The 8588-nt window shown below is 41.8% G+C and overlaps 1 long non-coding RNA gene across 1 annotated transcript; it reads right to left on the bottom strand.

Moving 5' to 3' along the window:
* Positions 1 to 3515: 3515 nt before the first annotated feature.
* On the bottom strand, positions 3516 to 7546 carry LOC142298058 (uncharacterized). The gene is made up of 2 exons (XR_012752281.1): positions 7442 to 7546; positions 3516 to 5228 (listed from the first exon to the last, which is right to left on the bottom strand). It is a non-coding gene; the product is annotated as an uncharacterized LOC142298058 (long non-coding RNA).
* Positions 7547 to 8588: the final 1042 nt, after the last annotated feature.

Below are 8588 nucleotides of genomic sequence, written 5' to 3'. Positions count from 1 at the left end.
CGCTTCCTTATTAAGGGGGCGGGTCGTGCGGCGTCACTGCGACGTCACACGGCAGGCGGCCAATAGTAGCGGAGGGTCGGAGATGAGCGGGATGTAAACATCCCGCCCACCTCCTTCCTTCCGCATATCCTACTGAAGCCGCGGTGACGCCGGTAGGAGATGTTCCTCGCTCCTGCGGCTTCACACACAGCGATGTGTGCTGCCGCAGGAGCGAGGAACAACATCGGACCGTCGCGTCAGCGTAATTATGGATTATACCGACGCTGCACCGATGATACGACTACGACGCTTTTGCGCTAGTTAATCGTATCATCGAACCTTTACACACTACGACGTCGCATGCGATGCCGGAAGTACGTCATTTTCAATTTGACCCCACCGACATCGCACCTGCGATGTCGTAGTGTGCAAAGCCCGCCTAAGAGGGATAGACTAACATGGACAGAGAGAGAGGGACAGAGATAGTGACCGACTTATAGAGATTAGTGAATGACAGACATTGTGAGGCGCTTCAGAACGCAGCTTTTCAGCTGCGCTCTGAAGCGGACCTTTTTTAAGCTGCGGTGCAGAGCGCACACCTGCGCACATAGCCTCAGACATCAAAATCGTATGAGGGATGTCACACGTTTCAATTGACTAGGTTCGTGCAACAAAACGTTCAATTCTAGACAAAGATACGATGTGTTTGCGATCAACAGTTTTGCGTTCAATCCTGATCGCACGTAGATGTCACACGCAGATACCTCACAAACGATGCCAGATGTGCGTCACTTACAACTTGACCCCAACGACGGATTATGAGATATATTGAAGCGTGTAAAGCGGGCTATACTCTGTAATGTCTTACATTGTCTGTACATATCCCATCTGATTTGGAAAGAACTATGATATAGGTTGGCTTTAGAGAAATATTATTATTATTATTATTATTATTATTAATATCTTTACTGACTGCATACATATAGAGACAGCCTCTAGTTGCATTTTCACTAGTAGTCTAAACAAAATAGCTGTGGGTCTTGCCTCGAAGTCAGACTCGTGAGGAAGATGCTTCAAGACATGCTGGATTCATGTAGCATCTTTTATGGCATCTTTAAAACTAGTGAACAGCTTCCAAGTCGAAGCCACCTGAAGAAAAGTCAGGTCTCTTCTTTTAACCTCTTCCCCTCCGGACGATTTTCCGTTTTTCCATTTTTTTTTTTTTGCTCTCCTTCTTCCGAGAGCCGTAATTTTTTTATTTTTCCGTCAAGCTTCCCATATTAGGGCTTGATTTTTGCAGGACGAGCTGTATTTTTAAATGAAACCATAAGTTTTACCATATAGTGTACTGGAAAACAGCAAAAAAATTTCAAGTGCGGAAAAACTGCAAAATAAAGTGCGATCGCATAATTGTTTTTTGAATATTATATTCACCGTGTTCACTATATGATAAAACTGATGGGTTGGTGTGATGTCGCAGGTCGGTATGAGTTTGTAGACTCCAAACATGTATAGGTTTACTTTTATCTAGGGGGTTAAAAAAATTCACAAGTTTGTAAAAAAAAAAGTGGCACAGTTTTTGTGCCATTTTCTGAACCTCGTAGTGTTCTCATTTTTCAGGATCTATGGCTCAGTCACAGATTATTTTTTGTGTCTCGAGCTGACATTTTTAACAGTACTATTTTTGTACAGATGCTACGTTTTAATTGCCTACAAACATAATTTTGGAGTTTGGAATTCTTTTGCCGCTACGCCATTTACCAATTGGATTAATTGATTTTATATTTTGATAGATCGGGCGTTACTGAATGCAGCTATACCAAAGATGTGTATTTTTTTTTTAACCCTTTTATTTTCAATGGGCCGAATGGGGGGGGGGGGTGATTTAAGCGTTTAGGTTTTTTTGTTTTATTTTGGGGGTTTTTTAAACTTTTTTTCAACTTATTTTTTTATTTTATTAGGCCCCATAGGTAGAAAAAATTCCCAGATGTGCATTGCAGCTATAAGACTCCTCACCACTGACAGCCAAATTGCTTTGTCAGTCTCCGCAAGGAGAAAAGTTTTCATCTTAGACCCCACTACAGCTTCTCATACAGCCAGATCAGATCTCATACTTTGCACTGACAAGGAACAATCATCCTGAAACACTGTGTCTGCAAATTGAGGTTCTGATCTAACATAAATCCTAGGTCATATGAAAAGGCTTGTTAAAGGGCCACTTTTGACTTTTAGGATTGCTACTTCCAATAGGTGGCACTAGAGTTTGTCACCTTCCTCCCTTAAGAAACAATTAGAGTACAGGTGAAGCAAGGAGTTGTTCTAGTGAAGCTGGTGTGGTGTGACACAAATAGCACAGAAACAGCAAGAAACCGTTAAAAGCAACCTGTTGTAGCGACAGTGGTCACATTGGCAGACAAGCTGGAAGAGACCAAAGAAATATTAAAAACCAAGAATGTAGTGAATCCATTGGATATCAGTGGTGGGCGCACTGGTGAAGTGATGGTGCTGCCCAGCTTAGAAGATAAGAGAGAGGGAAGCGGATCACTGCCTGTGACTGTGGGTGCAGGATACTCAGCTAAACATATTGACCCGTGAATTCCAGGGCCATGGAAAGGGCTTATTCAACTTGCCTGGCTAAAAGAATGTTTACAAGTAAAGTGCCATCATTGGAAATTGCAGTGATTGTGTTTCTGTGTTATACAGAAGATACCATGAAGTGTGCTGCCTGCTGTATTCTGTGACCAACTGTTGTGCCATGTAAAGACTACTTTGTTGTTATGAATATGTTTGTCACCCTTATCTGGAAGTCCCACGATCCTGATGAAGAGCATAACACCATCTGTCTGAAGGTATTCCAAGTAACAATATCAGCACACAGAGACCCAGAACTCTCATTTAAAATAAGTGTGTCGGAGTGCTGAACTTTCCATGCTCACCTATGGCTACCACCCCAGACACCATTGCTTCAGCCATGCCCTGCAATCTACTGACACCATAAAAAGAGGAGATCGCTCCCCGCCATTGTACTCCCTTAACGTCTTTGCATTATAACCTACTATTCCAATCTTCATAAACATGGTGGATCTTTATATATAGATTGTGTTCATGAACAAGGATATTTATATATAGATTGTGTTCAGGAGCATGGATATTTATATATAGATTGCTGTTGTTGTCCTGAGACAAGAACTCTGCCCTCAAGTGGATGCATTGTATACTACAGTCACTGTACTGGGACGGGCTATCTACAAGTATGAAATAAATGTCTAAGTAATGGAAGTTCCCATATTTAGGACTACCACCAAACCCATCAGGTAGAGAATAGTTGGACACTCTTGTCCTGTTTATTCTCTATTTGCAGCTATGGAAGGTACAGAAGAAGCTGAACCACTTGTACATTCATGGCCATCTATCTATCAGACATAATTACTACCCTTCTATTTCGGTTTGATTTATTGCAGCAGTCAGAAGTCCTAAAATTCATACAATGTATACAAATAACTGTTATATAATATAAAGAAATGAGGAGACAGATCTTTCATTTTTTAACACTTTATTTAATACAGTCTCTACCTATACCTAAAGCCATTGATCCAGAAGAAGGCAAAAAACCTGGACACGTTCAGCCAATTTGTGCCACAGGGAAAAAATTCCTTCTTGACCCCGAGAAAAGGCGATCAGTTCAAGAACCCTGGATCAAGGCTATACTACAACTAACTAACTGAAATATAGGACGGTTATATCATATCAGATCCCTTATGTGGCATTCATAAACTCTAACAGAAGAAATGAAGTTAGGCCAGTGACAGTATAAGACGCATTTAGGCCTGTTGTTTGAAGACTAGAAATAGCATTTGCTATTGCCCTACTAGGACAGATATTATGTCATCCCACCACAAGGACCACTCCTGTGTAATCCCTGTAGAATGAAATCATCCTAAGTGATGTAGTGAGTGACTACACCCCCCTGTGGCTTTAGGGCACTGACTCTTCAATCTGTTGGGGTGCAGCTGTGGGACCCTATTTTCAGAGATGATGTCCTCCACCCAACTCTCAAAAAGCTGAAAGGGTCTTCAGGAGAGATGGGTAGTCGAGCTGGGCCATCAGACGGTCACCTCTGTAGCTGTAGTGTCATTTTTCCTATAGTTCCAATGTGAAATTAAACAAAAAAAGTGCCCGTTTGTTATGATGTCCAAGATGGAGACCAGGATGTGACATAATAACTAAATAGGGAACATGATAGGAGACATTTCTACAATACATTCATTCATTCTTATCTATCTAATAGGATGACAACAGCTCTCCAGACCTGCATCCCACCAAATCGTAAGAGAAAATAGACACCATCAACTTGTATGTAAACCAATCTAAGTCTAGGTTCTATAGATGCAATGCCCAGATACCAAGATTCAACATACTGCAGAACAAGCAGATGGATAGGGATTATGTATACAGGTGGTGTCATCTCACATGCCAACTTTCTGTACAGGGAAAACAAAGAAATGGCTGTAGCAGAATGCCATAAGACAGAGTCCAGATTTTGTTCTGTATAATCAGTGTGTGATGACACATAAGACACCAAATATAATATACCGATAGTCCTATAATCTAAAGGGGGCTTTACACGCTACAATATCGTTAATGATTTATCATCGGGGTCACGTCGTTAGTGACGCACATCCGGTGTCATTAACGATATCGCAGCGTGTGGCACTTTTGTGCGACCTAAAACGATCGCAAAAGCGGCCAAAATCGTTTGCCGCAGAGGTCGTCCTAAAACAAAAAAACGTTCTCTTCTAATTAACAATGTTGTTCCTCGTTCCTGCGGCAGCACACATCGCTGTGTGTGACACCGCAGGATAGAGGAACATCTCCTTACCTGCCTCCACCGGCAATGCGGAAGGAAGAGGTGGGCGGGATGTTTACGTCCCGCTCATCCCCGCCCCTCCGCTTCTATTGGACGCCTGCCGTGTGACACCGCTGTGACGCCGCACGACCAGCCCCCTTAGAAAGGAGGCAGATCGCCAGCCAGAGCAACGTCACAGGAAAGGTAAGTCCGTGTGACGGGGGTGCGCGATTTTGTGCGCGACGGGCAGTGATTTGCCCATGTCGCACAAACAATGGGGGTGGGTACGCACGCTAGCGATATCAGTACCGATATCGCAGCGTGTAAAGCCCGCTTAACACTAATCAATATCATGGCCCTTTCTACATTCTTTAGTCTTCCTTTCTGGATCCAGATATACTCCCTAGAAAGAAAAAAAAAATAAGTGTCAGGCAAAGGTCTAAATTCTGAAGACTAATGTAGAAATGGAAGATGGACTTCAATTGTTTGTGTTTATATGTGATCCGAGGTCCTTAAATTAGATTGTGACTAGATGCCCCATATGTGCACATATGTGAGAACAAATAATGTACAACAATTCCCAATCTACCAATTTTTCACATTATAATGACTTATTACAATTGATACATTATAACATTCCAAAATGTAGTGATCCAAAATGTCGTCATTTGCTCCACATTTTTCAGTATCACTCACTTCAATATCTGCCAATCCATATTTTTTCAAGTTTGCCCCTTAATGATAAATATGGGGCAAATTCTGCCAGTGCAGGTTATTAACGTGGTAATGCACTTCCCAATGTTAGCGGAGATCAATGTGTCATATTTTTCAAGATAAGGCAAAAAAATATTTTTTAGAAAACTGGTATTTTTTAATCTTGTTAAAAATGGTTGCAACAAAAACTTATTTGATGTATTTTTCAGACAGTTATTACCTGACTACATTATGTGTTACCTTTATGTAGAAGTGCAGTATTAAAAAGTCATATTTCCTGTTAATATGTTCCCTATGTCCCCTCTTTTATTTTTAAGTTTTGGAATAGGTGTTTAAAAATGGTGTAATAATTGGCTGAAAGCAGTGAAAAATTTCACTTAAGAATTTACAACATTGAAATATTGCAATTTGCAAACAAAATAAATAAAATTAAGCAAATGGTCCTATATATATATAGTATGTTCCCGAATGAATGAAAACAAACCCTCTTCTATATGATGAAATAATAATAATTTATTTCTCCCATAAAATCTGATATTAAGTAACAGAATCACCAACAATCTGCGCCACCCACAGTTACCACTGGTAGAGTCACTGACTGAAGTCCCCACTATGGTGTCTCCCTCCCAGGCGCCATCTTTGTGCTCACATCTCCATGTGGTGTCTCCCTCCCAGGCGCCATCTTTGTGCTCACATCTCCATGTGGTGTCTCCCTCCCAGGCGCCATGTTTGTGCTTACATCTCCATGTGCTGTCTCCCTCCCAGGCGCCATCTATGTGCTCACATCTCCATGTGGTGTCTCCCTCCCAGGCGCTATCTTTGTGCTTACATCTCCATGTGGTGTCTCCCTCCCAGGCGCTATCTTTATGCTTACATCTCCATGTGGTGTCTCCCTCCCAGGCGCCATCTTTGTGCTTACATTTCCATGTGGTGTCTCCCTCCCAGGCGCCATCTTTGTGCTTACATCTCCATTTGGTGTCTCCCTCCCAGGCGCCATCTTTGTGCTTACATCTCCATGTGGTGTCTCCCTCCCAGGCGCCATCTTTGTGCTTACATTTCCATGTGGTGTCTCCCTCCCAGGCGCCATCTTTGTGCTTACATCTCCATGTGGTGTCTCCCTCCCAGGCGCCATCTTTGTGCTTACATCTCCATGTGGTGTCTCCCTCCCAGGCGCCATCTTTGTGCTTACATCTCCATGTGGATGGATTCTCCATGTTTGCTGCATGGAACTCTGTGTACAACATCCGGCCTTGTGACCTCACATAGAAGCTTCATCCTCCAAGTCTACAGATTCTGACAGCAAGGACTGAGCAATATAGTACTTTCCAGCCACAATCAGGACATTTGGAGGGTCAGGCTATGCTCACACAGGGTGTTTTTGATCTGTTGGGGTTTTTTTATTGGTTTTATGCATATACATGTTAATAAAAAACTGCTTTTTACCATGATAGCAAAACCTATGAGATTCCAGAAGCCTCATGCACACACAAACACACATAGATTTTTATTTCCTTACTTAACTGGCAAAATGCTGAGTTTTTTTAAAGAAGCAGTGTGTCTATTCTTTCAGCATTGGATTTTGCTGCTTTTTTCACTATTGAAAGTCATGAAAGTGGAAAAAAAAGTCCAGCAGTGCATTTTTTTATGCGTTTTTGCTATTTTTTTTGGTGACTGAAAGAGTTTATGTAACGTGTACTGTAAACAAATGACGCACGGAAAAACGCAGTAAAAAATGCGGCTAAAACTCAGCACAAAATCACAGCTTTTTTTTACTGGCAAGAGATCAGGTTTTGCTGTGAAAAGAAAAAAAAAGCACCAAAAACGCTCTGTGTGAACAGAGCCCGAGCGTACATGTTGGCACAAGTTTATATGATTGAAAACCCTGTGAAGTTCCTCATTTACCTGTGTCCTTGATGCGGGATCCTCCGCTCTCCTCTTCATCAATCCTGGATCCACCGTCCTCTTTGTCTTCTCCTCTTGATCTGAGCATCTGAGTCCACCAACTTCTATAGATTCTCAGACATTGTGACATCATGCTGTGAGGTAACAATAGCCGCCTGTATCAGATGATGTCACATGTGACCTCTCCTGTTATTAACATTGATAACAAGTAGTACTTATATGGGAGAACATATTGGTTAGGATCAACGCTATGGGGACAAGGTGATTAAGACTTCACAAAAGAAAAATATGTTTATTTTGCCACAAAAATATAAATGACTTATAATAATGGACTTCTGCGACAGATTACGAGCACCTGAAATTTTATGCCTGAAGACAGCAATTTCCTCCCTTATACAACAGTCACCATTATAGAAATAGACGAGTCGTTTATTATTAACAAAAATAATTAATAATAAATGTATTGTTTTAGCACTATCACTGTAGCAATATGTTTGCAATGCCTTTTCCTGCCATTTTTCCATTTTTGTGCTGGTTTTTTTGCGGGGGGGGGGTCCTGACAGTTTCGGATTTCTTTAGTTTTAGCTTCTTTTGTGTATATTAAAGTTTTCTAATTACATCTTTTATAAACAGCAGCTGCTAACGGTATAAAATCATGCAATAAGTAACAGTGGCCTTACCGATCCTCCTGTGCCAATGCTGCCCGAGCCCTTGGCAATGGTTACTATGCTGCGTGCATGAACTGAAGTGTAGACATGTGGCTCCTGCCATCAGACACTGACTGTAGCCATGAAGTCATGTAGTGTAGCCATGTGCTCATGGCTATGGAAGACATTCTCATAATGCTGGTAGTGGTTTTCATCATGGTGGCATGGGCACTGGTTGTTCCTGGGTTAATGGCTCATTTAGATAAGCTGATCCAAGTTGATAAACTGGCCAGTTTGCCCAATTTTCATACATAGCAGCAGACTCTCTCCTTCCTTTACTTGTGCCAGTGCTAGGTACTGGAGTCAGACTGATACCTCTACAGGAGACAGGGGCATACATAGAAATCATGGAGCTCCATAGCAGAATTTCCAAATGCCCCCCCCCCCAAATAATTAAATAATAATATTCGGCTGGGTCACAAAAGAGCATATTTCACACC

This window comes from Anomaloglossus baeobatrachus, chromosome 1 (assembly GCF_048569485.1).
Source record: "Anomaloglossus baeobatrachus isolate aAnoBae1 chromosome 1, aAnoBae1.hap1, whole genome shotgun sequence".
Taxonomy (NCBI): Eukaryota; Metazoa; Chordata; class Amphibia; order Anura; family Aromobatidae; genus Anomaloglossus; species Anomaloglossus baeobatrachus.
This window is presented reverse-complemented; position numbering and strand designations above follow the sequence as displayed.